The 27,854-nt window shown below is 40.8% G+C and overlaps 1 protein-coding gene across 1 annotated transcript in view; it reads right to left on the bottom strand.

Annotated features, from left to right (window-relative positions):
• The window catches only part of fxyd6 (FXYD domain containing ion transport regulator 6), a 54,637-nt gene extending 41,137 nt beyond the window's left edge, over positions 1 to 13,500 (bottom strand). Inside the window, exon 1 of the mRNA XM_022667948.2 lies at positions 13,262 to 13,500. The gene's annotated coding sequence lies outside the window, so the exon portion shown is untranslated. The remainder of the gene's footprint in view (positions 1 to 13,261) is intronic.
• Positions 13,501 to 27,854: the final 14,354 nt, after the last annotated feature.

The following is a 27,854-nucleotide window of genomic DNA, read 5'->3' as shown; positions in this document are numbered from 1 at the left end:
ATTATTAATTATTATTATTATTGTTTGTTTTCTGTTTTATGCTTTGGCAATAGTGTTGACTTTTACATTCATGCCAATAAAGCACTGTTGAATTGAAAAAATTGAGACAGAGTGAGAGAGAGAGACAGAGTGAAAAGGATTGAGAGACAGAGAGAGACAGAGTGAGGGAGAGAGACAGAGTGAGAAAGAATGAGAGACAGAGTGTGAGAGAGAGAGAGAGAGAGAGAGAGAGAGACAGAAAGAGGCAGAGAGAGACAGAGTGAGAGAGGGAGAGAGAGGCAGAGACAGAGAGAGACAGAGTGAGAGAGAGAGACAGAGGGAGAGAGAGTGAGAGAGCGAGAGAGAAGCACAAAGACAGAGTGAGAGAGGGAGAGAGAAGCACAGAGACAGAGTGAGAAAGGGAGAGAGAGACAGAGTGAGAGAGTGAAAGAGAAGCACAGAGACAGAGGGAGAGAGAGACAGAGTGAGAGAGCGAGAGAGAAGCAGAGAGAGAGAGAGACAGAGTGAGAGAGCGAGAGAGAAGCAGAGAGAGAGAGAGACAGAGTGAGAGAGGGAGAGAGAAGCAGAGAGAGAGAGAGACAGAGTGAGAGAGCGAGAGAGAAGCAGAGAGAGAGAGAGACAGAGTGAGAGAGCGAGAGGGAGAGAGAGCGAGAGAGAGAGGATCACCTCGGTAATAGACTATGTGCACTAGAGGCCGTGATGTGTTTCGGCCTGCATTTATGCCAGATGGTTTAGCTGTCTAATTTTTTAGCCTGTATTTTAAGTGTTTAACTGTATTTTAACCGAGGAGATTAGAATTAAATAAGAATATTAGCACAAGTTTTCCCAGAGACATGAAGGAGCAGCTTCAGAACACTGTTCTCTAGCACTCTGGTCTGTATCAATATATAATTTAATAGTTTAATTATTTCCCTAAGCATGAGTGGAACCATTATTATTCTGCGCTCTCTGTGTGTTTTTAATAATCTGGGTTACTGTTATCATTTGCATTAGTGTTAAAAAAAACTGTACAAAAAAATACTACACAGAAAATTGTGGAAAAAAGTGTCCTTCTGTGGTGGATTTACAGGGAAAGAGGGGGAATTGTGCATATGCTTTTAGTGTTTCAGTAGACCGGTTAATAAATACACTTTACTCAAGACAACATGACTACAACAAATCTTCACACAAACACACACAATGTACAAGCCCAATTACCCAACCCACTCATTAGAACTCCTCCTATCACTAGTGATGCCCCAACACCAGGATGGTAAAGACTAGCACATGCCTCCTTTGATACATGTGAAGTCAGCCACCGCCTCTTTTTGAACTGCTGCTGATGCAGCATTGCTAAGTAGCATCACAGCGCACTCGGAGGGAAGCGCAGCGACTCTGATACATCAGCTCACAGACGCCTCGTGCTGAGTGACATCACCCTTTGGAAAAAGCACTCAGAGAAAGAAAGCCCAATTGAGCTCCATCAGGGCTCCGGTAGCCGATGGCAAACTACATGTAAAATCCAAAAATACTACAAATAGGAACATTAAAACATTAAACATTAAAGCATGCAGCTGCATTGTTGGTGCAGAAAATATTCCGAAAGAGAAACACTTGAAAATATGATTCTTTATGCTACTAATAAACATATTTTATTATCAAACAGTAATATAAAATATATGTGGATGTTTCTGTTACCTATGTGGACAGAGGTGTGCAGACATAGACATGCTAAAGCACCACCAACTCTGCCCTTTATCAACCAAAGTGCCCTTTTGAAACTCTGTTTTTTTTATATATATATATATATATTATTATTATTAAGATTTTACTGAGGCCGGTTTGAAATGATCTTTTGAAAACCTGAGCGATTAAAAACGAGTGAAAACAGAATGGCCTGAAATCAGCTCGCACACACCCGACCGCTCTCTTCCTCTGTCACGTGTCGCGCAGCAGCAGTTCAGTTCAGCGAGTCTTCAGCACAGCATGCACGGCTTCTTCTCCCCCGTGTCACACCAGCCAGGTAACATACACATCAAGTAAAATCCTACCGTTTGCCCTCTAAGCCCAACGTGGAATCATTTTGTTGTGCAGTAAAATGTCTCATACAGCACCAAACTGCTAAGCATCTTTAGCCAACTGGTCACCAGATAAACTAGCCGCTCTAGCCCAAATCAATGATAGATAACGTGAGGACGACCACATACAGCCCCGGTTCTGGACTGATTTGCTTGGGGGGGGGGCAGTAAAATTAAAAGTGCCCTTTTCCCCCCTAAGCACTTGCCCCCCAAAATGTCTGTGCACGCCACTGTATGTGGATGTATAAAGACTCACTGGGGGTTCTGTATTCTGTATTTTCTATGTTTAATGTTTTGCCTGACTCTTTAAACTGTAATCATGTTTCTGTAAATTTGCTTTGTGCCAACATCAGTTGTACAAAGCGCTATACAAATAAATTGATTTGATTTTGATTTGATAATACAAAACAATCCAAATGGCAGTTATATTTTTCTTGTTTTTGTCACGTCTTGGCCTCGTCTCGTGTCTCTGTGTGCATTCCCCACGTGACCTGTGCTCCCCTGTGTCTCCCGTCTCAGTACTTTTCCACATGTGTTTCTAATTTGTAGCTCCGCCCCTCGTTACCTGTTTCCCCAGGTGTTCATTGTTTCATGTTTAGTATAAATAGTACTTGTTAGTCTACGTTTGCTGTCGGTCTTTGCACCTTCCCCCGTTGTTTGTCTTGCCACGTTCGCTATAGTTATTTCCACGTTCTCTAGTTCTTCGTTTTGTATTTATCTCCGTTTATTCCCTGTATATTTCTAGTTTGTTTTCTTGTTTGGTTATCGGTCACGTTATTTCTAGTCACGTTTAGTTCCTGTTTGTTTCTTTGTTTATGTTGTATATATTTACGTATTTATCCCTTGTATATATTTCCTCGCCCTGTTTTGTTATTATCTGTTTCACGTTTTTTCCCTGTTTGTTTATGCACCTATTTATATCCGTTATTCCCCTGTTTGTTTATTTGTTTCTTTGTTATTTAATAAAGTCTGGTCTTACCCGCATTTACGTCCGCCTCCCGTCTGGTTCCCGCGTTACAGAAAGACCGACCTTAATTATGGACGTAGCGGGAAGATTTCTGCCGAGGTCCGGGCCGGCCATCCGCCGCCCCTCTGTCGGGATCCCGGCGCAGGAGAATCCGAGGCCTCGAGGCCGGAGAGGGCCTCGGTCTAGGCGCTCTAAGGGATCCCGAATTCCGGAGGATTTTCTTGGGGGGGGCATAACCGTTGGGGCTATGGGCCTAGCCTCGCACCGCGGGGGAGGCGAGGTGGTCAGAGACGCTGGCGATGAGGACTTTTGGAACTATGTAGCTGCCGCGTCTAGTTCGGAGGACGAAGATTACCCTCCGACGCGAGCCCGCTTGCCGCTTCCTCCGGGGTCAGTTCTGCACCCGGCATTCCGATGTCCACTCGATCTCGTGGAGGAGGCCACCCTCGCCCCGAACCGATCTCCAGCAGTGCCGGTCCTCAAGACGCCGTCTTCTGTCCGCCCGCCTCCCATGGCGCGCTCCGTTTCAGCGGCTCCTCAGCTAGCTTCAGCGGCTAACCTGCTAGCTTTTCCTGCGGCTGCTGCTCCAGCCTTCTATTCGGCGGGGCGGCTAACTCCGTTAGCATCCCCTGCTACCAAGACGCTCTCCTCTCCGGCTGTAACGGCGCTCACCTCTCCGAGGGCTGCAGATCCAGCTTCCACGGCGGCCGCACAGCCGCGCTCCGACACATCCCCTGCGCCGGACTCTACCGGCGGCTCCGCGCTTCCTACTCCAGACTCGTCCGGCAAATCAGCTGATCCAGTCCGGGTTTTCGAGTCTCTCGCGGCAGCAGCAGCTCTCCGCTCCAAGGTTTCCATGGTTACGGCGCTACACTCTCCTGCTCGCGCCACCCCGGAGTCTGCATACACTGCGGTGAGTTCAGCTCAAGTCTCTGTGCTTTCTTCAGCAGCCCTCATCTCCACGCAATCTCCTTCAGCCCAAGTCTCCAAGTCTGCTCCTGTGTCTGTGCCAGCGGTGCCCACCGCTCCTGTGTCTGTGCCAGCGGTGCCCACCGCTCCTGTGTCTGTGCCAGCGGTGCCCACCGCTCCTGTGTCTGTGCCAGCGGTGCCCACCGCTCCTGTGTCTGTGCCAGCGGTGCCCACCGCTCCTGTGTCTGTGCCAGCGGTGCCCACCGCCAATGTTCCTGTGCCAGCGGTGCCCACCGCCTATGTTCCTGTGCCAGCGGTGCCCACCGCTCCAGTGTCTGTGCCAGAGGTGCCCACCGCTCCAGTGTCTGTGCCAGCGGTGCCCACCGCCTATGTTCCTGTGCCAGCGGTGCCCACCGCCAATGTTCCTGTGCCAGCGGTGCCCACCGCCAATGTTCCTATGCCAGCGGTGCCCACCGCCTATGTTCCTGTGTCAGTGGTGCCTATCGCTCCAGCTCCGACGCCAGCCGCACCCGCCGCCGCGCCTGCCCAAGCTGCACCCGCCGCCGCGCCTGCCCAAGCTGCACCCGCCGCCGCGCCTGCCCAAGCTGCACCCGCCGCCGCGCCTGCCCAAGCTGCACCCGCCGCCGCGCCTGCCCAAGCTGCACCCGCCGCCGCGCCTGCCCAAGCTGCACCCGCCGCCGCGCCTGTCCAAGCTGCACCTGTCACCACACCCACGCCAGTTCCAGCTCCTAGGACTATGTTTGGCCCTAGGCCCCGTCTACCCAGGTCTGCCCCAAGGGCCCCGGACCTCAGCCCTAGAACTGTGCCCAGGCTGGCCCCACGGACCACACCACAGACTTTAGCCAGTCCTGGGCATCCCCAAGTTTATTTTGTACCCCTGTCGCTCCCTGTTCTGGTTCCTGTGTCAGTCTGTGTTCCTGTTCCTGTCTTGTCTGGTTTCTGTGTACCTGTCCCTGTAACCGTGTTCGTGTCTGTCCCGGTTAATGTTTTTGTCCCTGTTCCCTTGTCCAGTCCAGTCCAGTCACCAGTCATGCCCCATGTCCAGTCTCCGACCCCTGTCCAGTTCCCCGTCCAGTCTCCTGTCTTGTCCAGTGTACAATCTAATGTCCAGTCTCCGTTCATGTCCAAGGTCCAGTCTTCTTTCTTTGTCCAGTCTCCTGTCCGGTCATTAGTTCAGTCTCCTGTTCTGCCCCATGTTAAGTCCCCGGTCTCGTCTCTTGTGTTTCCCGGCCTCTCCCCGCCGCCGGCCCCTGGGGTTCGTTTTTACGCGCCTCGGGAGCTGCGCGTTTAGGGAGGGGCTTCTGTCACGTCTTGGCCTCGTCTCGTGTCTCTGTGTGCATTCCCCACGTGACCTGTGCTCCCCTGTGTCTCCCGTCTCAGTACTTTTCCACATGTGTTTCTAATTTGTAGCTCCGCCCCTCGTTACCTGTTTCCCCAGGTGTTCATTGTTTCATGTTTAGTATAAATAGTACTTGTTAGTCTACGTTTGCTGTCGGTCTTTGCACCTTCCCCCGTTGTTTGTCTTGCCACGTTCGCTATAGTTATTTCCACGTTCTCTAGTTCTTCGTTTTGTATTTATCTCCGTTTATTCCCTGTATATTTCTAGTTTGTTTTCTTGTTTGGTTATCGGTCACGTTATTTCTAGTCACGTTTAGTTCCTGTTTGTTTCTTTGTTTATGTTGTATATATTTACGTATTTATCCCTTGTATATATTTCCTCGCCCTGTTTTGTTATTATCTGTTTCACGTTTTTTCCCTGTTTGTTTATGCACCTATTTATATCCGTTATTCCCCTGTTTGTTTATTTGTTTCTTTGTTATTTAATAAAGTCTGGTCTTACCCGCATTTACGTCCGCCTCCCGTCTGGTTCCCGCGTTACAGTTTTAGTTTGAGCAAATTGATATAATAATAATAATAATAATAATAATACTTTTGTAAGAAGTCATATCATATGAACTATTTTATATAATTGTTTTTAATTATTTATGATTATATTAATTCTGTTACTAGGAACTAAAGTTTTACATAAATGCATATAAATTTGTCTTATCATAACAACAAAAATCTGTTTGGATTTCTATAAAGAAATCTGTGTATCTCTTCTGCAGGTTCCTGATAAGTACAAGAGCAGCAGCCAGTTCAGATTATTAGCTGAGTAGCATACAGATACTGGAGATGTGATGATACTGGAGCCTTTTTTATAAGTCTCATGGTCTCTGTGAGGTCCTGTAGAGGCCTGGAAATGAAGATCATGCTACCATTCTCTTAATCAAACAAAAAAAATCCTCTGGACTGAAAATCTTAAGAAGTAAAACAAAAATGTCAGACTCAGTGCAGAACTGATCAATATTATGAATGGGTTGAAAAATTATCTTTAATTGATCTTCATTTGAATTATTCGATATCAATTCACATTGTGGTGTTGTTAAAGGCTGAGTAATTCGGGGCAAGAGGGGAAGCAGGGCACAGTGTTTTGCTATCTCATAATGCACTCTTCATAATGCACCCCTCTCTTCATGCCAAACTACAACTGATGTAGTTTGGTATGAACTACAGCTCAGTTTTATTAACCCTGCTGTGGTTTTTCACTGTTGAGGCATAGTTGGCTTTATTTACTGTGTGCATTTAAGTGCAATAAATGTACAGTCTGAACCAACATCGACTCACGCAGTCAATTGGTGCTGGTGTCTCTGTGTGGCTGATATATTGGAGGTCACAAACCTGCATCCCCAGTGCATTAAATAGTACTGAGGAAGGTGTTTAATACGCCTATAATTAGGCCTGTCATGATAACAAAATTTTCAGGACGATATATTGCCCCATAAATTATTGCGGTAATTGTGATATTGTCATTTTAAAGCGGCACTATAGACAATGTTTTTTCCTGCTTCTGGGCTCCTCAAAGGTGCTTTAAGACAGTGTGCCACAGTAATAATATACTAGCATATTAATACTATTACACCACTTTACAGTGAAACTAGATCTCTGGCCTGCTGAGCCATACACTTTACAGTGAAAGGACATTAGACAGTCCTCTATTAAAAAAATCAAGTAATAACATATAAACAACATATAAATCTGGACACAAAAGCACTTGTAGATTCTTTTTTCCGATCATATATGTATATGCTGTAAAACACAAATCAGACAGTTATAAGACAGGATGCTGTCACATATTACAAATATATGGTTATAGTATGGCATTTTAATAAGTGTATAGGGAATACCAAGGCAAAAAAACACTGCTGACCAAAAACATGATCTAATATGTTTCATGCAGGAGTTTTGCTGGTTTGTGTGATTAGCAGTGTTTATTAGCTCTGCTTCTAACTGTAGATGAAAAATGCTATCTCAAGATGGGTATCCAGTTATCCACAATGTGTGTTAATCACATTCTGATCATATGACAAATCATATCATCAAAAATTGCATGCATGAATTACTGAGTGTAAAAATCATATGGTGAGACTGTTCTGCCATATGTAAACAGTGGAGATGTGTTTTTTCACAGGTTCTGCTGGTACTGAGGCTGCATTAAGGAAAGAGCTGTGATAATCATCAGCGGGTTACAGCATGTTTCTGACAGCTCTGATGATCAGATGTATAAACACCAGCACAGCAAATGTTAGCATGATATTTATAATTTCATTAATAGGACACACGTTCTCCTCCTCTCACTCAAACACATTCACAAACCTTTTTTGCCCACAGAGCTCACTGATGGGTCTAGTGAGCACAAATACAGACCAATCAGCATCACACTCACTCTGTCTTTTTGATTGTCTCCATAAAGTGTGATATTACAGTTTCCTGATTTCCAGAACATTGTATTTGATGTATGGATGTTGGGGAGCTGAAATCAATATTCGTGAAAATCACAGACATTACAGAACAGGTGAGTGGGCATGCACATATTCCCAATCAAGGCCTCTTAGTAATTATAAATGACTATCATTGACTACAGCAGCCAGTGTTTCTTGTTGGACTGACCGACACACAGTATAATGTAAAAGTCCACAGTTTTTAGTACACAGCAGGTAATCTGCTCATCTTACTCCTGTACTCCATCAGTTACACTGACTATCTGTGTCACGCCTAATACAAACTCTGTAGTCCAGAACTTAAACCTTCCTGTTCTCGTCTATGGACAAACCCCCATCCGGAACTACAATCCCCAGCATGCATCCGCCAGTGTCACGTGTCCAGACTCAACCAATCCCATCTCACTCTCACGTTAGTCACCTCTGGAATTCTAAATGGTTTTCATTTATGTACATTCTTTGTTTATACACCCTGTAATTAATCCTCTTTTATTTTTTACCACAAGTGTCTGATTCAGGTCTGTAGCATTACAACCTCTCACTATAAGCATCCAATTTTAAATCCTACAATTAATCAGAGTCAACTAATGGATATAACCCTTTATCTGCAGAGGAGTACTGTAGAACTGACTTCTGGGATGTGTTTTATTTAGACAACCATACAGCCTGTTCTCAGTTTTGTCAGAGAACTGCCAGCTACTTTAAAAATAGAAGGCTTGTTGGTAATGGTTCACAATAAGGGTCACAAATAACATACTTACTTACAATTAAACTTATATAGCACCTTTTTACCACTCAAGGACGCTTATAATTACATTCTACACACACCGGAAATAAGCGGCAGCCAAACGCATACAGAGTACTCTCGTGCACCTGAAGGACTGCATTGGCAGACATCCCAAGTAGCAAAAGGTGATTTCAGGGAAGTTGCCAAAAAAAAAAAAAAAAAACTTGCACACACACCAAAGGATAACAAAACTTTACTTTTATATTAATTAAATTTACGTTTTTTTTTTTTAGAGTATTCAATAAAATGAGTTATCTTTTTCTTTTTGGAAGGCCCTGCCTCTGCTTTTCTTTTTTTTTTTTTGGAAAAAAAGCCTTTATTTGACAAAGATTGACAGTTACAATATCACAATAAATTGCACAACATCAAAAACATTTCATATCATATTACAATAATTATTAATATTGCCTCCGCCATGATCTGCTTTCTCTCACTCACTGAACAAATCCCATCCGGGAGGGGGGAAAACACTGCCCGCCCACACTAAAAACTGATTGGCTGTCTTACAGACTCTTTGCAGAGAACAGGCCAATTAGAACCCTCTCTGTTTTCTCTCTCTCCTTCCCACACGCGATTAGAGAATAAAAGTCTGTGGCCTGTGTGAGCGTTTGGGGCACTCGTTCTGAATTCCGGGAGATTATATGGGACTCGTGGGCATCAGGGAGCCACTACCGAAATGCGGGAGACTCCCGCAGCTTCACGGAGACTTGGTTTATCTGCATTGGGCATTGAAGATTTGACAGAGTGCCAATCCATATTTGGGCAATATACAGTTTCCAATTTGTCTGATTTTTATGATTTTAAACTGTGTGAGGAAACCAGAGTACCCGGAGGAAACCCACACAGACACAGGAAAGAAATGGAAACAGATAGGGATATGACCCCAGCACTGAGAGGCAAACGTGATAACCACTAACCCACAGTGCTGCCCATAGAGTGTTCGAACCATTAGTTAAAAAGTATGTAATGATTAATAATGTCATATTTAGTGTAAATTAATAATTAGTTTAGACACTCTGTCATAAGAAATGTTAAGTAATGAATCACAGGTCACCTCACAATAATAACGATATAATAATACTGTGATTCTGCGATACGCAATATGTCACAAGACTATTCTCTACAATGTTTCACAGCATCTGTGTTACTGAAGAGGATAAAATACCCATGGATATTCAAATTGCAGGATTTATGGATTTGTTGGTGTCAGTTTCACAGAACTTACCAACTAATATTCTTCACTGCAGGTCTACCCTATTCATTTAATTATAGCGCCAACATGTGGAAAAATGAAGCAGTAACTTAATGTAAGTCGGATTGGGGGCACAATCATACACTTTTAAAATATTTGACATGCAGGATGGCAGCAGATTCTACAGGCTGCACAAGGCTGCTCAGAGATGGCAGGATGACCCAATACAGTATGCAGTATTACAGTGTTTTCCAGTAGCTAAAACACAATTTTATAATTGGTTTGGTCAAAATCCAACACACCATATCCACCTAACCCTGCCCATTCCTGCCCATCTCAGCAGTGAGGTACGGAGGCAGCAGCAGCATGTTGTGGGAATGTTTGCTTCTCAGCGGGTGAGCATCTTGATAAAATCAGAGGATAGGTGAATGGTGCAAAATACAACCTGAGATAACCTGACTATTTCTGGTAAAGAAAAAAAAATACAAACATAAAAAACTAATGTTTTACAACAACTTAAGGTTTCGCCTATTTCAAAACTGTGTTTTTGGTCCTAACAAACAGGAGTACTTACAGATGTTTCTGATTCTCCTCATAAGAAGAAGCATGCTTGACCCACACTAAAAAATAGTTTTTACATTTTTGGATCCTTTATGTGTCTTTATGTGGCGATCACTGACAGGAACATGAATCGTAATAAGTCTTTTGCCATTCCAAATTTTGAATTTCCACAGAAGTTAAAGAATGATGCTCTGATGATCTGTGGGATATGTGGGTGGGGTCTCCTGCACTGAATGTGGATTTGATTTCTACCAGTGTTTGTTCACACAGAACAGTTCTAGCCACCCGCCATCACTCCCACCCACTGCACTGTCCACTGTAGGTGGTTATGCCTTTTATGCTGTATTTCTGGTACACACCTGACACTGTGGATTGAGGAATGCACCCACTATCAGACCTGACTCTAACTCCCATAATTCACCTGGCTTTTGCCATGAACATCCTCACAAGATAATACCTCAGGACAAGAGGTGGTCTCTGTTCAGTTCCAAATCAACTGTGGAACAATTTGTTTATGGTGAGTAGGGATGTGCCATATCGTATCATACACAACAATATCATGAACATTTTTCAATATTGTAAACAATATTATACCCTGAAATATTGCACCATATCACCCACCTCTAATTATCACATCAGGGCACTTCTTTTGTGCTGTTTTTAACCAATCGAAAAATTTACACATTTCTTATTTCCCATGGAGTATCATTTATTTTACTTTAACCCTGAATATATGGATCACAACATTCTGGATCATTGACTTCTGTGACGTGATCTAATACAATTCTTGTATTTTATTAATATTTCAGTTAGGAGTGTGCCATATCATATCGTATGCAATAATACAATTTTATTTTCATTTTGTTGCAGTAGTGTATTCTTGAAATCATTATTTTAATTCCATGTTTTGTTATATAGTCAAGAGTATCATTATCATGGAAATACCAGGAAATATTGCGATATTATTTTAGGGCCATATCGCCCACCCCGAATGGTGAGAATGTGATTTGACTTGATTTTATGCATTCAGTGTGAAAACAACTTTACTTCACAACTTAAGACTCTGGTCTGGAACACAGAACCTTCTGTTTTTTATCCTCTTCAGTAATACAGATGTAAGTGACGTATGGTAGAGAACTGTCTTACCATATGTAATATTGTACTGTGAGATGCCCATATAATAAATACACATGTACCAAACTTTTAACTGATTTACAGAATAGACTACATGACCAAATGTAAACCATAAAAAAATATTAATATTACATATTACATACCATATGCTTTTATTGGTTTCAGTGACAGCATCATATTTGGAGATGGGAGACTGTTGAATAAATATATAGGCTAAATTTATTAGGGAGACGCGTTGTACTACTTTCCTGAAAGGATGCCTGATATGGGCTGAACCTAAACCTCAGATCTGAGTCGTTACACCTACAGCGTCACATCTCAACTTAAAGGCAGGTCAGTATCCATGACAACACAGTATCCAGTGGCTTAGTGCCAGGCGCGCATCTTCAGTGATGTTGGGATATTGCTATGGCTACCACTTTCGTCAGGTGATTATGCTGGTTTAGGCAGTTGGCAGCAGCTGGAGGAAGATCATCGTCCTCTTTGGAAGGTCTTAGCAGTCACAGCCATACCCACCCGGTGTAGAATAACCGAGAGAATAAAGGGCTGTGAAATGTGGGCTGGGCTCCAGACAAAGCGATTGTAACGGTTTATTATTTAATAATGAATCGCGTTAGTGGGAACATTATCCCGCATAAAATGTTGGAGAATCGGGGGCTGATTTTTGGGACAGAGCTCTCAATCCGATTCTTTTGGTGTGTAGCTAAAGCTGTTACTGCCACGCCTCACAGACTACACCAGCCTACCTGTTGTGCGCTTCAGTTCAGCCATGCCAAAACCCGCACAGATGGAGCGCGTGGGTGCGCCATCATTATTATATCCCATTATTAAACAAGCAGCGGAAATATTGACTTGATTCCCATTCATGAAAATATTTTTTTATTTATTTATTTATTTTTTACAATGTCGCGCCGGTGTTCTATCGAGTTGTGCTACCCATTGATATGTGCTACTTTGTGGCTCTGCGCATGCGTAAAACTATCATTATGACTGTTTTAATGTGTTTTTTCCGAGAGGTGTGTAACCCAGGTCCAGAAAGTAAAAATGCAACATGGGTTTTGCACCAACTGCCTGGGCATCTTATACCCACCTGTAGTTTTTCCTGATTTTACTTTATAATTATAGTTTTTTCCCGGGTGCATTGTATAACCTGGACTCACAATCATTGTATATGTATGAACATACATTAGGGTAGCACGGTTTGACAGCATAGCAGAACTCGACAGAACACCGAACGCTCCCGCTTATTATTAGTGTCTGCGCGCGCGCCTGAATGTAGGTTAAGCGCGCTCTTCATCCCGCCACCACACAAAGCACGCGCGGGACACACCCTCTTAATCACATGGAGGCTCAAAACCTCTGTATAAATAATAATAATAATAATAATAATAATAATAATAATAATAATAATAATAATAATAATAATAACAGTGTTTGCGCTGCGCTCTCTCAATGCGGAATAAAACCTAAACAAGGCGGAATTCAGTAAACACGTCTGTTCACTCTGTCTTTATTCTAATCTGAATTTACCTGCTTATCCCTGCCAATTAACCCACATCAGTGCATCAGCGCTTCAGACACGCACTTCTCCAGGAAATTATCAAACCCCTCGTGCAATACGCAAACGAAGTGTGTAATACTGTAATTAATCGCAGCATTGAGAAATACACCGTTAAACAACTCTACGCAGAACCGTAACAGCAACTGCGCGCGCGTCCCTAAAAGTGGGCAGCACACGCCTATTTGATTGCAAAAATAAATAAATAAGTAAAAAAAGCAACCAACTCAACCTCCCAACCTCCCCCAGCTTACCTTCTCTTCCGTGCAGTTGTGACAGAAGATCAGACAGAGAGACGATCAATAAAACTGATTCCTTATGTAGATCAGTCTCAGCTTTAGTATCTTAATTTTTTGAATTGTACAAAAATGAAAAAAATGCTGATAATCAGAACGAGAGCAGCTCCTCAGCCCCTCAGTGCTGCTGATCTTCAACAGACAAAAACACGCTTCTCCACTCCCTACCAATCACACACCACCACTAGCTTTTAGCAATATCTCCCTCTGCCCTCTATCATACTCTCTCTCTTTCTCTCACTCACTCTTTCTCTCTCTCTTTCTCTTTCACACACAAACACACACACACACACACACACACACACACACACACACACACACACAAACAATTTTAATTCAATTCAAATAAGCTTTAATTGGCATGACCATAGTAAATTACAGCGCTGCAAAAGCATTAATTAATTAATTATTTGAAAATAAAAAAACACCAACAAGTGATCAGTTAGCATCAAAGCATCCCCCCAACACACACACACTGACCACACAGCCTCTCTCCTCTGACCAGCCAGGTCTTCCTCTGCCTGCCCCGCTCTATGGCCAGGCTGTAGGTCAGGAGGTTCCTCTGCTAAGTATCTCTGACAGAATAAAGATACGGGCCAGTGTGTAGGTATCTCTGATGGAGAGGTAGCAGATCAGATTGTTTTGGTGTGTTGTGGTGTTCCAATTGTCCAATAGGAATTTTGTGTGAATTTAATAATTTGTTAAATAGAAATTTGGTCAGCAGGTGGGTCTGAACTGTAGAGCTGCTGGATGGTGGTTGATGAGTGAGCTCCTAAACCAGCTGGCATAGGGGGGGTCCTTCAGCTCCGGGCCTGAAGTGCTTAAAACTGCAGTGAACTTGGGGAACTTGCTTTTAAGTGCATCCATAATTTCAGTGCTATTTTTTTTATTTTATGGCCAATGTGAATTCTCCTAATTCAGCTCTACATGCATTGCTTTTACGGCATTTTTACAGTATGCAATGTTTTTACAGAATTTTTCCCAGGCAGTGTAATACCGCAGACTGGACTCCAGATTTCACAGTCATAGAGTGCATCTGGTTGAACTACACAGTCAAATATTTTAGTCTGAACTCTTACAGGAATTTCAATTTTATTAAAATTCTTCTTGATGGCAAATCTTTTTCAGTGAACTTACTTCCACGTTAAAGCTGCCTGATGCTGTAATGATCAGTCCAAAATAAATATAATTTAGGGAGGGGTTTAAGGTGGGGCTGCCTGGTGTGAATGGATGTCTATTTTTCTTTATTCTGGGTTTTTTTTATTACATTGGTTTTGTTTAGATGTACTACCACGGCCCAGTTTTGGCAGTGAATTTGGAGCAGGTCAAGCATCTGCTGTAGGCCTTGTTGAGTGGGAGACAACAAGACTAGGTCATCGGCGTACCTCTGTATCGTGAAGTGTGAGGCCAGGAGCTGCAGACTGTTCCAGCTGTTCTGCCAGCTCATTGATGTAAATGTTAAAGGGTGTAGGACTCAGACTGCAGCCCTGCCTGAAGTGTTCGATCCGTCTCTGTCCAATTTTTAATGCACACTTTTTTTCTGTGAACATGTGTTTTATAATGTTGAACACCCCCTGTGCACTCTGGAGTAATCTATAATATAGCCCTTCATGTGTGTGTGCGTCACTGTAAATATGTCCAGAATTTGACTTTTGTTTTTATTTTTTGGTATTTTTTGATTTTGTGGAAATTGGCCTAAGAATTAGGGTTCGATGTTAAGAATTTGTTCAGATTTTAAACACAAAATAAAATATCCAACTTGTATTATTATTAATGAATAGTTTAAGATAAATGAATTAAACCAGACAAAACTTTTAGGGTTTTATGAATTAGCTTTATAGATGTATATTTCTTATTATTTCTTATTATCTCAATGTTATGTTTTAGGGTTCATATATTATTATAAAATATATAAAATACAATATTATATTTAAATAAACCCCACAATTCACAATTTTAGAAAACAAACACAAAATACACAAAATAAAGTGCTTAAACCTTAAATAAAATTCTCTTCAGTAAAGAAATAAGTTGGTGACAAATTAAATAAAAACCAGAGCTCTGACCTTCTCACTGTACGAAATATTGCAGCTTATTTCAGCTCATAAACACCCCTTAAAACTGGAATGTAGCTTTCTTGAAAGTACACTGTAATGAAATTAAGCTAATAAAATTAAGCTAAGACTTAACTTTGTCAATTTCACTCAGAGAATTAACACTTTCTGCTGAATTAACTCAGAATTATACACAAAACAGAGAATTAAACTTATCTAGTGAGGGGCGCCCCACACACACACACACACACACACACACACACACACACACACTCCTAAATAACAAACGTTGCAGGCCTGTATGATACTTGGGTGCGGCGTGGCTACTCGGCTAGCCCCTTCAGAAACTTGGGAGATGTTTAGCTTACAGTTCGGAGTCTTTAGGAGAACAGGGACGGAGAACCAGGCATCGAACCCTAAGCCTAAGTCTGCCCTGCATGGATTGCTTGTGGTGTTTCTGTGAATCTTCAGGGTAATTTAACTGAATTCTACATTCAGGGTCTCAGTTGAATGTTTGTCTCACTTAGAGAAAAGTGGGGTAATTTGTGCCACCCCCTGTTTCTTGGGAACCACATGTAGCCCTGGGCAAAATTATACCCTTTAATGTTTTTACTGTGTAAATCAGTTCTATTAGACACTGTCACTTTAAGAATCAGTAAGTTAGTTAGACTGCAACTTGTTCCTAATGTTTTGGAGAGCAGTCAGAGTTAACTATTGGATAAATACTGTGTCTGTCAAGATTCCTCTGTTCCGATTGGTGGGGGAGGGACTTGAGGGAGCAGGAGGGTAGTGTGCGGGAGAGAGATGCGAGAGAGCGCGGGAGAGTGGAGAGGGAACCAGTAGGAGAAGTACACAAAAGTGGAGCAAAAAGTTGTATTTTGAGTGTAACAACCCTTAATTTCAGTAATAAGGGTGAGACCAAGATATATTATCTCGGTTAAGCAGTGTTACGTGAGTTATAACTGTGTTTTGCACCGTGTTTAAGGACTGAAGCACTGTAGTTAGCTGCTCGAATAAGCTAACTGGCTAATTATGCTAGTTCAGTGTGACGGAGCTAGCTAGCGCTCAGGACTGATTCACTCTGCGTGGTTCGGGCGGGAAGACGACACCGTAGCCAAGGTCAGATAGACCCCCTGTGACCAGGTAAAGCAGTGTGGGTCCTCTGACGAAGATTTCTGCCTCCAACGTGCCTCTGATCCGCCTGGTTCTCCGTCCCTGTTCTCCTAAAGACTCCGAACTGTAAGCTAAACATCTCCCAAGTTTCTGAAGGGGCTAGCCGAGTAGCCACGCCGCACCCAAGTATCATACAGGCCTGCAACGTTTGTTATTTTGGAGTGTGTGTGTGTGTGTGTGTGTGTGGGGCGCCCCTCACTAGATAAGTTTAATTCTCTGTTTTGTGTATAATTCTGAGTTAATTCAGCAGAAAGTGTTAATTATCTGAGTGAAATTGACAAAGTTAAGTCTTAGCTTAATTTTATTAGCTTAATTTCATTACAGTGTACTTTCAAGAAAGCTACATTCCAGTTTTAAGGGGTGTTTATGAGCTGAAATAAGCTGCAATATTTCGTACAGTGAGAAGGTCAGAGCTCTGTTTTTTTGGAGAATTTTATTTAAAGCTCACCTTCCGCGAAAATCCGATTTTTCTTGTTTTTTTGTGGAATACAGTAGGTCTCTCCGAGTTGAATGTGTACACCTGCACATTAAACTGTTTTGCAGCCCCCATTGTCTGCAGGAGCTAAGCAAAGAAATCCCCCCTCCCCCCCTCCGAAAAACGGGTGAATTTTGAATTATCTTTCTTCCTACGTAGGCAGAAACTCACAGACCAGCCCACCTTGGCTCGAGAAACTCCCAGAGGCGGAGCTGAAGCGACGCAACATCACCGCTCATCAGTTAGGAGGTGGGAGGCAGTGAGCGGCAGAGCGGTGGAGGGGCGTCGCAGTGCTCCTAGCCAATCAGAGGAGAGATATTTGCATGCTGTTTGCATGTATGAATATTCATGAGCAAAGCTGGAATCCGGTCATTTTGGACACACCCCTAAAACAGTCCATTAAAAAAGAGCTATACAGAGACACCTGAGCACTTTTTTTTTTACAAAAACGGCTCACATGTCATTCATTCATACTAGAGACCACAACTAGACATTTTAAAATGAAAGAAAAAACGATGGAAGGTGACCTTTAAGGTTTAAGCACTTTATTTTGTGTTTGTTTTCTAAAATTGTGAATTGTGGGGTTTATTTAAATATAATATTGTATTTTATATATTTTATAATAATATATGAACCCTAAAACATAACATTGAGATAATAAGAAATAATAAGAAACATACATCTATAAAGCTAATTCATAAAACCCTAAAAGTTTTGTCTGGTTTAGTTCATTTTTCTTAAACTATTCATTAATAATACAAGTTGGATATTTTATTTTGTGTTTAAAATCTGAACACTAATTCTTAACATCGAACCCTAGCCTCACCCGCTATAGATATATAGAGAAGTATCACCAGATAGTGGGCACGAGTGCTACACACAGAAGAAATTGATCATGTGACCACACATTTTTAAAAAGTCAGCCATTTTACTCATCCTGCGAAAAATAGAGCCTCATTGCATGAGAGGTAAGCACATTTAAGTTCAAAGTTTTTTGCCTTTCAGAGTAAAATTTCTATGATTAAGGAGTTTTGATTGTTGTGTCTGAACAGTTATAGACCAGCTTAAAAACATTTCACACATGTATTAGTGCTTTGGTAAAGCTACACTATGAGTCTACACAGCTAGCAGGATGTTAGTCCAAAACTACTGGATGATGCATTTTTTCCAAAAAAAAGTGGGGTTTGGGGTCATTTCTGCCAAAGGGCCTGGGGTAAGTAACTCACTCCCACTTTATATATTTTAAACATATTTAGGGGTTCGAGCACGTGGTGCTAGAAACCCTATTGTAATTGTTCTGATTGTAGTTCTTATTCTTTTTCTGCCATAAAACCGTAAGGCCTACAGGGCTGAGACTTGGTCATATGGTAGTACTTCTCACTGCTACTCAGATTCAAAAGATTTGCACACCTCTGCTCCTCACCTTGGGCATTGTGTTGAAAGAACCATTGTTAATCAAATTAAGCCTGAAGCCTGACCAAAGGGCAGTTGACACCTCTTGCTTGAAGATGTCTACTGAGCTGAAGAATCTTTTAAATGCTGGATCTGAAATGTATCTTGTTAATATGAAATGTGAATGTCTTCGTGTTTGGTATCATTTTAATGGTCTCTTGCCCCGTGATGATCAAAGGCCATGATGAACAAATGGTGGTGATAGTCGGTAAATAGTGCCAAATTCTAATTTCCATGAGAATATGAAGTGTATTGTTCTGGTTGGATATTTAAGGAAAGCACAAAGACCTACTCTCTGAGTTTTGTCTGGTAGTATGAGACCTCCCATGCTCTGCATGTAGCCAACATTTGTCTGTAACCAGGATGCATATCTACTCTGTATGTTACTACTATTTCAAATATATCACACAATATTCTATTTCAAATATATTATGCGATATTCTTAACTGCTATCTTGTTTGACTTGGTCTTGTGGATTGTTAAAGAATATTGTTTCATATGCCAGTTTAGGTCACAATAAACCGTTAACTGTTAGTCTGTAGTAAGTGTTTGTTGAATCTTTTTCTAGTAGACCTTAGGGTCTAATTGGTCTGTGTTTTGAGTTTCTTTAAGTTTTTAGACTTCCATAGTTATATAGTGAGTTTTCACTGGGTGCAATGTCACACACAAACTACTAAGGGAAACATAAGATTGAGTGTTATGTTCTGTAACCGCTAGTATTGACTAAGTTCTGGACCGCTGAATATCTCAACCCATGCACTGGGCTGTTTTCACATGTTATGTAGTATTTTGAGTGTTGTGTACTTTTTATGCCTATATCTTCCATCACTAAACTAATTAACCAGACCTGGTTTTGCTTAGACATATTCTAATTCTTAGTAAGCGTGCTACTGATAATTGTTAACTATTTATTTTCACCTAGTTGGTATTTATAAAATGGAGTCAGATTAGTTTATTTTAGTATCTCACCTAAGTCTCATCTAAAGTACCAGAAAACGGAATACGCATTAGGAGGACAAGGCATAGGCCTGTTGATGCCCTCCCTTACAGCCTCAAAGGGGCGCTATGGCAAAGGTCCCTGATAGCTAGACGAAATTTTTTTTCGTTATATGATTCCTTGGTTTATGGCAAATCAAAAAGCCCCGCCCACTTAGATTTTTTGCTATTTAGAATAAAATGCAAAACCTACTTTTGCAAATTAGTCTGTGGATTTTTGACCAATCCTGACATGTTTGGTGTCAAACAACTTTTTCAAGCAGAGTCCCACCCTCAATAATTATGGAAAAAAATCATGAAATTTGTGAACAATATGGCCACCATATGCAAATAAGTCTTACCGTGGCACACCAAAATTTACTCTAACAGCTGTAACTTTTGAACGCTTAAACCAACACTAATGCCACTTTAGATCTTTGATCGTAACATGATTCTGAGGTAGCCTTTCAATCTGTGTAGACCTACGCCCCCAGGGGGCGGAGCCAAAGCTAAAAATCTGTTTCTCAGGAACCGTACAAGCTATCAAGCTTGTATCATCTGTGGCCTATGTCCTAATATTACACCAAAGGAAAATCTGATATGTACATTTTTGCAATCGTTATTAGCCAATCCGTTTCCAGCAAGCTTTTGACAGGCTAAACAATGACCGATCAGGACAATACTTATAGCCTTCATGTATATGAGGGCTTTCTATCATCTATTAAAATATGGCGTTGATTGGCCTCTTGGGGGCGCTATAGCAGAAAATCAGTTATATCTAAAGGTACAAGTGGCCTAGGCATGTCATTCTTTTTGATTTGTATACTTTGCTGTAGCATCTACAACTTTGTCATTACATGTCTTTACTAAAAATGCATTGTTTTGCATTAGTGGCCAGTAGAGTAAAAATCGCACCTTTCGAACTAGTCCCTGAATATTCAACCAATCAAACGATTCAGCCAAATCGGACATGTTTTCCCTCTACAACAACTGGAAATTTACAGCGATTTTGCAGGCCGCAAGCCTGAATTATCGCTTTTGTTTTAAACCTAAATGGACAGAAGACAGGAACCTTTGACTCTATCAGCACACAAATTTATATACATATAAGGACTGATATTCTGATCTTGATTGCAAATTTTGAGCCAAATCGGATACTTTTTGCCTCTAATATGGCCCAAGAGCAACAGTGATTTTGCAGGCCCAAAACCGAAATTATCGCTTTTTTTCAAACCTAAATGGACAAACCTAAATTTGACCCTATCAACACACAAATTTACATACACATATATATATACAGACCACTTGATCTTGACTACCAATTTTGAGCCAAATCGGGCTTTTTTTCTCTCTGCAATAAATAGAAATTCACTGATAGTAACATTTGTCTCTTACTGATAGACTAATAGATTCTCAGCAGGTTATATGTGGTCTCTTGCTGCGCACTGGTGGTGATTTGGTGAAACAGCAACAGGTGAATAATTCTAAATTAAAGCTCTGCTAAACTTATTTAATCTTGCTGGTCTTGCTGATTGAACATCTTTATCCTTCTTGGTCATGCTGGTCAGCCACATTGGTCATTCTTGTTTATGCTCCACCCACTTAAGTTTTTTGCAAATTTGCATAATATGCAAAACCTACTTTTGAGAACTTGTCCTTGGCTCCTTGACCGATCATGACATGTTTGGTGTCAACCTGTTCAGCAGAGCTTACTCCTCAATAATTATTTTAAAAATCTTGAAATTTCTTAAACAATATGGCCGCCAAATGCAAATCAGGTCTACCATGGTGCAGCAAAATGTCTTTTGAATGCTTAAGCTGAGATTAATACCATGTCAGTCCTTTGATCTTAACATGATTCTCAGATACCCCGTCAGTTTAAGTAGACATACACCCCCACCGGGCGGAGCCAATGTTACATAGCTGTTTCTCTAGAACCATGCTAGCTATCAAGCTCAGCCTTGGCAATTATCATCTATTGTCCATGCACGGTACACCAAAGGAAAACTTGATATGTACACTTTTATGGTCACTATTAGCCAATCACATTCAAGCAAGCTCTTTACAGGCTGAATATTAATCAGGTCAAAACTTATTCTCTATACATGGGATATTTATATGTGGCCTTTTTATGCCTCTTCTGGGCTCTCAGCAGGATTATTGTGGCTTGTATTTTTCAATATAAGAACTGGAGTTGTTTCACCAAATGACCACTACAGTGCAGCAAGACACCACAAAAAGCCTGTAGCACTGTAAAACACTGTAGCTCATTTGATATTGTTGGTCATGCTGGTCGTACAGTTTGGTCTTTACTGTTGTGCTGATCAACCAACTTTGTCATGCTGGTCAACCAGCTTCGTCATGCTGGTCATACTGGTCTTCCACTTTGTTGATGCTGGCCAACCAGCTTGGTCATGATGGTCAACCAGCAATATGTTTTATACCTAACTGGCCTAAGGGGCCTCTTTGCCCTCTACTGCTCAGACCTCGTAAATCGCTGTTTGCGGCTATATATTTTTTTGTAATTGTTCATTGTATTCTTACATTTTATCACTAAAATTATGTGACATTCTTAATTTTAGACCAAAAATAGAAATAGACCTTCATGCCATGGAGTTATAAGAGGAAGACATGCAGGGCTTCCACTCAGAGCAGTGAAAGAGGTAGAGAAGGGGAAGTATATTCGTAAGAAGGGAATTAAGAGGTATGCTTATAATGTTAATAAACTGTTAATCTTTGCTAGGATGTGATTGGTTTGCTAGGCCTTGTTTAAGAAAATTGACCTCTGGTGTGCTCATGTGTGTGACACTTTTCACTGTTACTACAGAATTCCATATGTGTCTCTTAATTGTTTTCATCTCTTTAATATTAATCTGTTAATTAAATGAAGAAAATCAATTAAATAAATAAATAATGAAAAAACATTGAATGAGAAGTTGTGTCCAAAGAAATTAAGGTGTGTCAGGAAGGAATTAAGAGAGATGCTCAAATTGGCCTATAATGTTGTAAAGTAACTTTAAATAAACCTTAAATTAGTAATTTTGTATTAGATTTGCTTTTATATAGCATAACAGTTTCTGAAATCAATATATACTGTTTTACTCCAGTAATCAATGGCACAGTTTACCCCAATGTATTCTGTCCAAAGACACAACTTATCCCGAACTAGGACTTTTTTTTTTCAAAAAGCTGTGTTTCTTAAATATTATATTTCAGATCCTAAGTGACTGTTTTCAGGGATGCACCACATCCTGAAATATATGTATATATTTTAATATTTTAAGTAAAAAGTGGCACAACTCACCCCTCTCTCCCCTACCCTTTTCATGGTTTATGGGCGGACCCCACACTTCACTGCCATGAAGTGCAATATAATTATGGGCAGTAAGTACAATAACAGATTCAAATATTTTCAGCCAAATTCTAATTGGAATTTCTACAGAAATGTGATGTTTTATGGTATAGAAAGCTTTGTGTGCTTTTGTTCAGTTCATTTACTGCCAAAGTTTCCAAATGAACTAATTGTAACACCTAAGTAATCATAATTGTACCTAATTTCAATATGTGCTTTTGCCCCTGAAATCTGAATCTTTTTTTAAATATTATAGTATTTGTCTTTTTTAAGGTTTACTGCCAGGGCCCAGGTCTGGCAGTGCTTCTCCAGCAGGCCCAGGTTCTGCTGTAGACCCGCAGAACCAAGTCGTCTGCTTAGAGCAGGAATTTGAATTTTGAAGACCCGGAGCTGTAGACTATGATATTTTTGCCAACTGTTTAATATAAGTATTAAATAATGTTGAACTTCTGTTTTACTCTTTGTTTGTGAGAGATGGAATTTGTTTGTTTCCTGTGTACATTGATTTAATGAGATCATACGTTTTACCACTACACCACTTTCTAAGAGTGTAAAATAGTCCCTGGGACCAAATTTAATCAAATGATCATTGAAATATGATCAGTGGTGCAGTAATTTGCTAAAAATCCAATCTGACTTTTCTCTTTCCCTGTTCTCAGCAGTGCAATAGGTACTGAAAACTATTATACAAAACTAATGATTAATTTATTTCTTGGGTAATAAAAGATTAATCTTGTACTGAACTGTGCATTTATTAAATTCCATTACTTGATAAAGATTTAGCTCTAACTCAAACTCTTACACTGCACCCCTTTAGTGCCAGAGGTGATCTCTAACTGACTGGAATTACATCTACTATAAGAGGAATAATAGCAGCACGTTTTCACAACTCTGAAACTGGATCTTGTCAAATAAAAGGTAAAGCCAGAAAAATGTGTGTTTTATTAATCTGTCCTCAGTTTTATTACTGTAGTACTCCAACAATGGTTACATTTCCTGGATGTGTTCTTGCTCCACCCCCAGAAAAAGTGGATACATCTGTTGCATTCCACAGTCTAGGCTGCAGTCAAGGTAGGGGGCGGGTCTTCGATAGGACTATCCTATGGAGACTCCTTCTCAGTGGCCTATCGGACATACATTTGGAACAGTATAATAAAAATGCAGGGTAGGCTTTGAAACACAGATGTTTGTTGGTGACTTGCTAAGGAGAACAAACCTTCTGACCTGATGCAATGGCAGAAGACATTAGTCCAACACACAGTCTTAGCTTAATAATTATCCAAAAAAAGTTTGACTTAAAATACTTGAAATTAAAAATATGAAATATACAGTACAGGCCAAAAGTTAGGCCTCTCATTCAAAGTGTTTTCTTTATTTTCATGACTATTTACATTGTAGATTCTTACTGAAGGCACCAAAACTATGAATGAACACATGTAGAGTTTTTTACTTAACAAAAAAAGGTGAAAAAAACTAAAAACGTGTTTTAAAATCTAGTTTTGATGCCATTCATTCTTTCATTCATTCATTCCTTCATTCAAAATAGCCACCCTTTGCTCTGATTACTGCTTTGCACACTCTTGGCATCATTCTCTCAATGAGCTTCAAGAGGTAGTCACCTAAAATGGTTTTCAGGTGTGCCCTAACAGGGTTAATTAGTGGAATTTCTTGCTTTATCAATGGGGTTGGGACCATTAGTTGTGTTGTGCAGAAGTCAGCTTACTACACAGACGACAGCCCTTTTGGACAACTGTTAAAATTCATATTATGGCAAGAACCAATCAGCTAACTAAAGAAAAACTAGTGGGTCAGTCAGTCCAGAAAATTGCAAAAACTTTAAATGTGTCCCCAAGTGGAGTCGCAAAAACCATCAAGCGCTAAAACGATACTGGCACACATGAGGACCGACCCAGGAAAATAAGACCAAGAGAGGGAGGGGGGGGGGGGGGGGTGCTGGCGCAGTACTTCAGGTGAGAACAGGGGAGGGGGGTGCTGGCGCAGAACTTCATGTGAGAACGAGGGTTGTTGCTGGCGGAATATGACATAAAATAGCGCGTGCATCGCGTGGGGGACAAAAACTTTACAGTGTTTCCCAATTTAAGGGCTGCATCCTTCAGAGGCTGTATTAGAAGACAGATTGCGTCACAGCTGCGCAGTAATACACCGCCTCTGTGGGTCGCATCCTTCAGAGTATGCTGCCTGTGAATTGGGACACACCCCGACACGAGCTGACTCTGGAAAGGAAATATGCACGTGAGGCGCAATATTTTGACGGCACCCCCGATGAAGCCAGACGGCACCCCAGGGTGCCGCGGCACCCTGGTTGAGAAACACTGCTCTAGAACACCTGTTAAGAGGAGACTGCCCCAATCAGGCCTTCATGGTCAAATAGCTGCTAGAAAACCACTGCTAAGGAGAGGCAACAAGCAGAAAAGATTAGTTTGGGACAAGGAATGGACATTAGACTAGTGGAAATCTGTTCTTTGGTCTGATGAGTCCAAATTTAAGATCTTTGGTTCCAATTGCTGTGTCTTTGTGAGACACAGAAAAGGTGATCGGATGGATTCCACATGCCTGCTTCCCACTGTGAAGCATAGAGGAGGAGCTGTAATTGTGTGGGTGTGTTTTACTGGTGACACTGTTGGGGATTTATTCAAAATTGAAGGCACACTGAACCAGCATGGCTACCACAGCATCCTGCAGTGACATGCCATCCCATCTGGTTTGTGTTTAGTTGGACAATAATTTATTTTTTAACAGGACAATGACCTCAAACACACCTCCAGGCTGTGTAAGGGCTATTTGACCAAGAAGAAGAGTGATGGAGTGCAGCGGCAGATGACCTGGCCTCCACAGTCACCTGACCTGAACCCAATCGAGATGGTTTGGCGTGAGCTGGACTGCAGAGTGAAGGCAAAGGGGCCAACAAGTGCTAAACACCTCTGGGAACTCCTTCCTTCAAGACTGTTGGAAAACCATTTCAGTTAACCCCCTCTTGAAGCTCATTGATAGAATGATGCCAAGACTGTGCAAAGCAGTAATCAGAGCAAAGGTTGGCTATTTTTAAGAAACTAGAATATATATTTTTTTGTTATTTCACCTTTTTTTATTAAGTAACTCCACATGTGTTCATTGATAGTTTGATGCCTTCAGTGAGAATCTACAATGTAAATAGTCATTAAAATAAAGAAAATGCATTGAAAAAGAGAAGGTGTGTCCAAACTTTTGGCCTGTACTGTACATCTATTAAAAAGATTATTCTATCCAGAGAAAAGAAAATAAGCTAATAATATATGTATTATTTAGTTAATTAAAAAATGCACCAGTAGCCAGTTATCTGAAACCATTTTACTGGAGTTGAAGCTCATTGGTTAGCCCAGACAGTTCTAAGCTGCTATTGGAGCAGTGGAGTTAATCCCGCCTTTCTTCTAGAAGTGAGTAGAAAACTAGAGGAGAAACAGCCAGAACAAAATGGTGTGGAGCTTAGAGATAGCTGTAAAAAAAAAGTTAAAACATAAATTACACAAAGTTTCACTGTGTTTCCCAGCAGAAGAGATCCAAAACTGATCATTCATGTTTAAATTGGATAGTAAAGGTTTTGCCAGTTAGCCACACATGATGTGCTTAATATAAGCAGTGTTACTACTCTAGTTCAGATTCATTTTGAGTTTACAACTGTTTACTGAAAGTAATGCTTAAATGTTGTAACTAAATTCATAATTGTCCTAAAAGTTGAAATAACTTTTTAAAAAATGAGCATAGGGCTTAATATAAGGATATTGTGAGCTCTAGTTAGCTGTAGTTTTGGCTGTTTCCTTGGTGGAGTAATAGCACCACCTGCTGGACGTTTAAGAGAGTTATCTCCACAACAAGAAATATGGTTGTAATTCAGACTCTCCTTTTGCCATCATTAAATTGTGAGCTTGTTTTATTTTGTATGAATTATTTTTAAAGGTTTCAGTATTACTTTTGAGCTTGGCTGTGTTTGGATTATCTCTCTTCTGGGGAAATGACGAGCCACCGACATTCAGATTCTGACGAAAGTGCTACACCTTTGAGGAAGACAAGCTGTTGACTTCAGTGTTGCAAACTACATTATTGGCTTTCTTTCATACTTTCCTGGATAGCATCGGAGTGGTAGGACTGTGTCTTAATGCACATGCTCCATTTCTTTTATTTGTTAATTTGAGGGTGCACCCAACAATGGACATTGACATTTACTAAATATTTTCTGTATTTTAATGCCGGCTTATTTGTAACTATGCTTTTGTTTAATTTTAAACATTTCAGTTTCATAACAAATATGTGTAACTCATTGTTACCATTTATTTCAAATCCTTTATCTGAACCTAGACTCTGGTCCACCCTAGCTCACTTAAGAGATCACTTGAACTAGGGCATTTGGCTACACTAAGATTTTAAATAAACTTCATGCCTGGGTCTGCAGGTGAGAGCTGCTTAAAATATTAAAGTTGTTAAAGCTTAATAAATCTGATAAAAACAGTGATTGTTGTTTATTTACTTGAACTCCTGCTGTGGTCAGATATGAAAAAAGTCACAATAACTTTGACTGTCATTTAATATAATGGAACACAAGATCTCAGTAGATCCTCCGTTCTTATGTTTTTACGAGTGCTTACAATGTAGCTTGTCAAGTCCATTCTCTGCATTCTTGGTATTAAGAAACACCCACATACTCTGTTCAGCAGGGCTTTTTAAAATATTTGTAAAATAATATGTAATAAACTTAGTGTACAGTACATTTGTTGAAATAACTTTATACTGTATCTTTAAAGGATCGGGAAGGGGGGTGAGGATAGTCTATACAGGGAATCTCTACCTATGTGTATTCCCTGTGTGTGTGTATTTACCGCCTTTTCTGCAAGCTTTACCCAAACATTTAACAAATGTACAAATGAAGTAAAAGTGCAAAAACAGGAGAAGCATTAATATGTGAAAGGCAGTGGAGTTTCAGGCCAGGACTGGGGCTCATTTGTATTACAAATATATATTTTTTCTCTTTTTAAGTTGGATTTTGATTGGTCTTGAAATTTCAATTCAGATCTGCAT

This window comes from Astyanax mexicanus, chromosome 18 (genome assembly GCF_023375975.1).
Source record: "Astyanax mexicanus isolate ESR-SI-001 chromosome 18, AstMex3_surface, whole genome shotgun sequence".
NCBI lineage: Eukaryota > Metazoa > Chordata > Actinopteri > Characiformes > Acestrorhamphidae > Astyanax > Astyanax mexicanus.
This window is presented reverse-complemented; position numbering and strand designations above follow the sequence as displayed.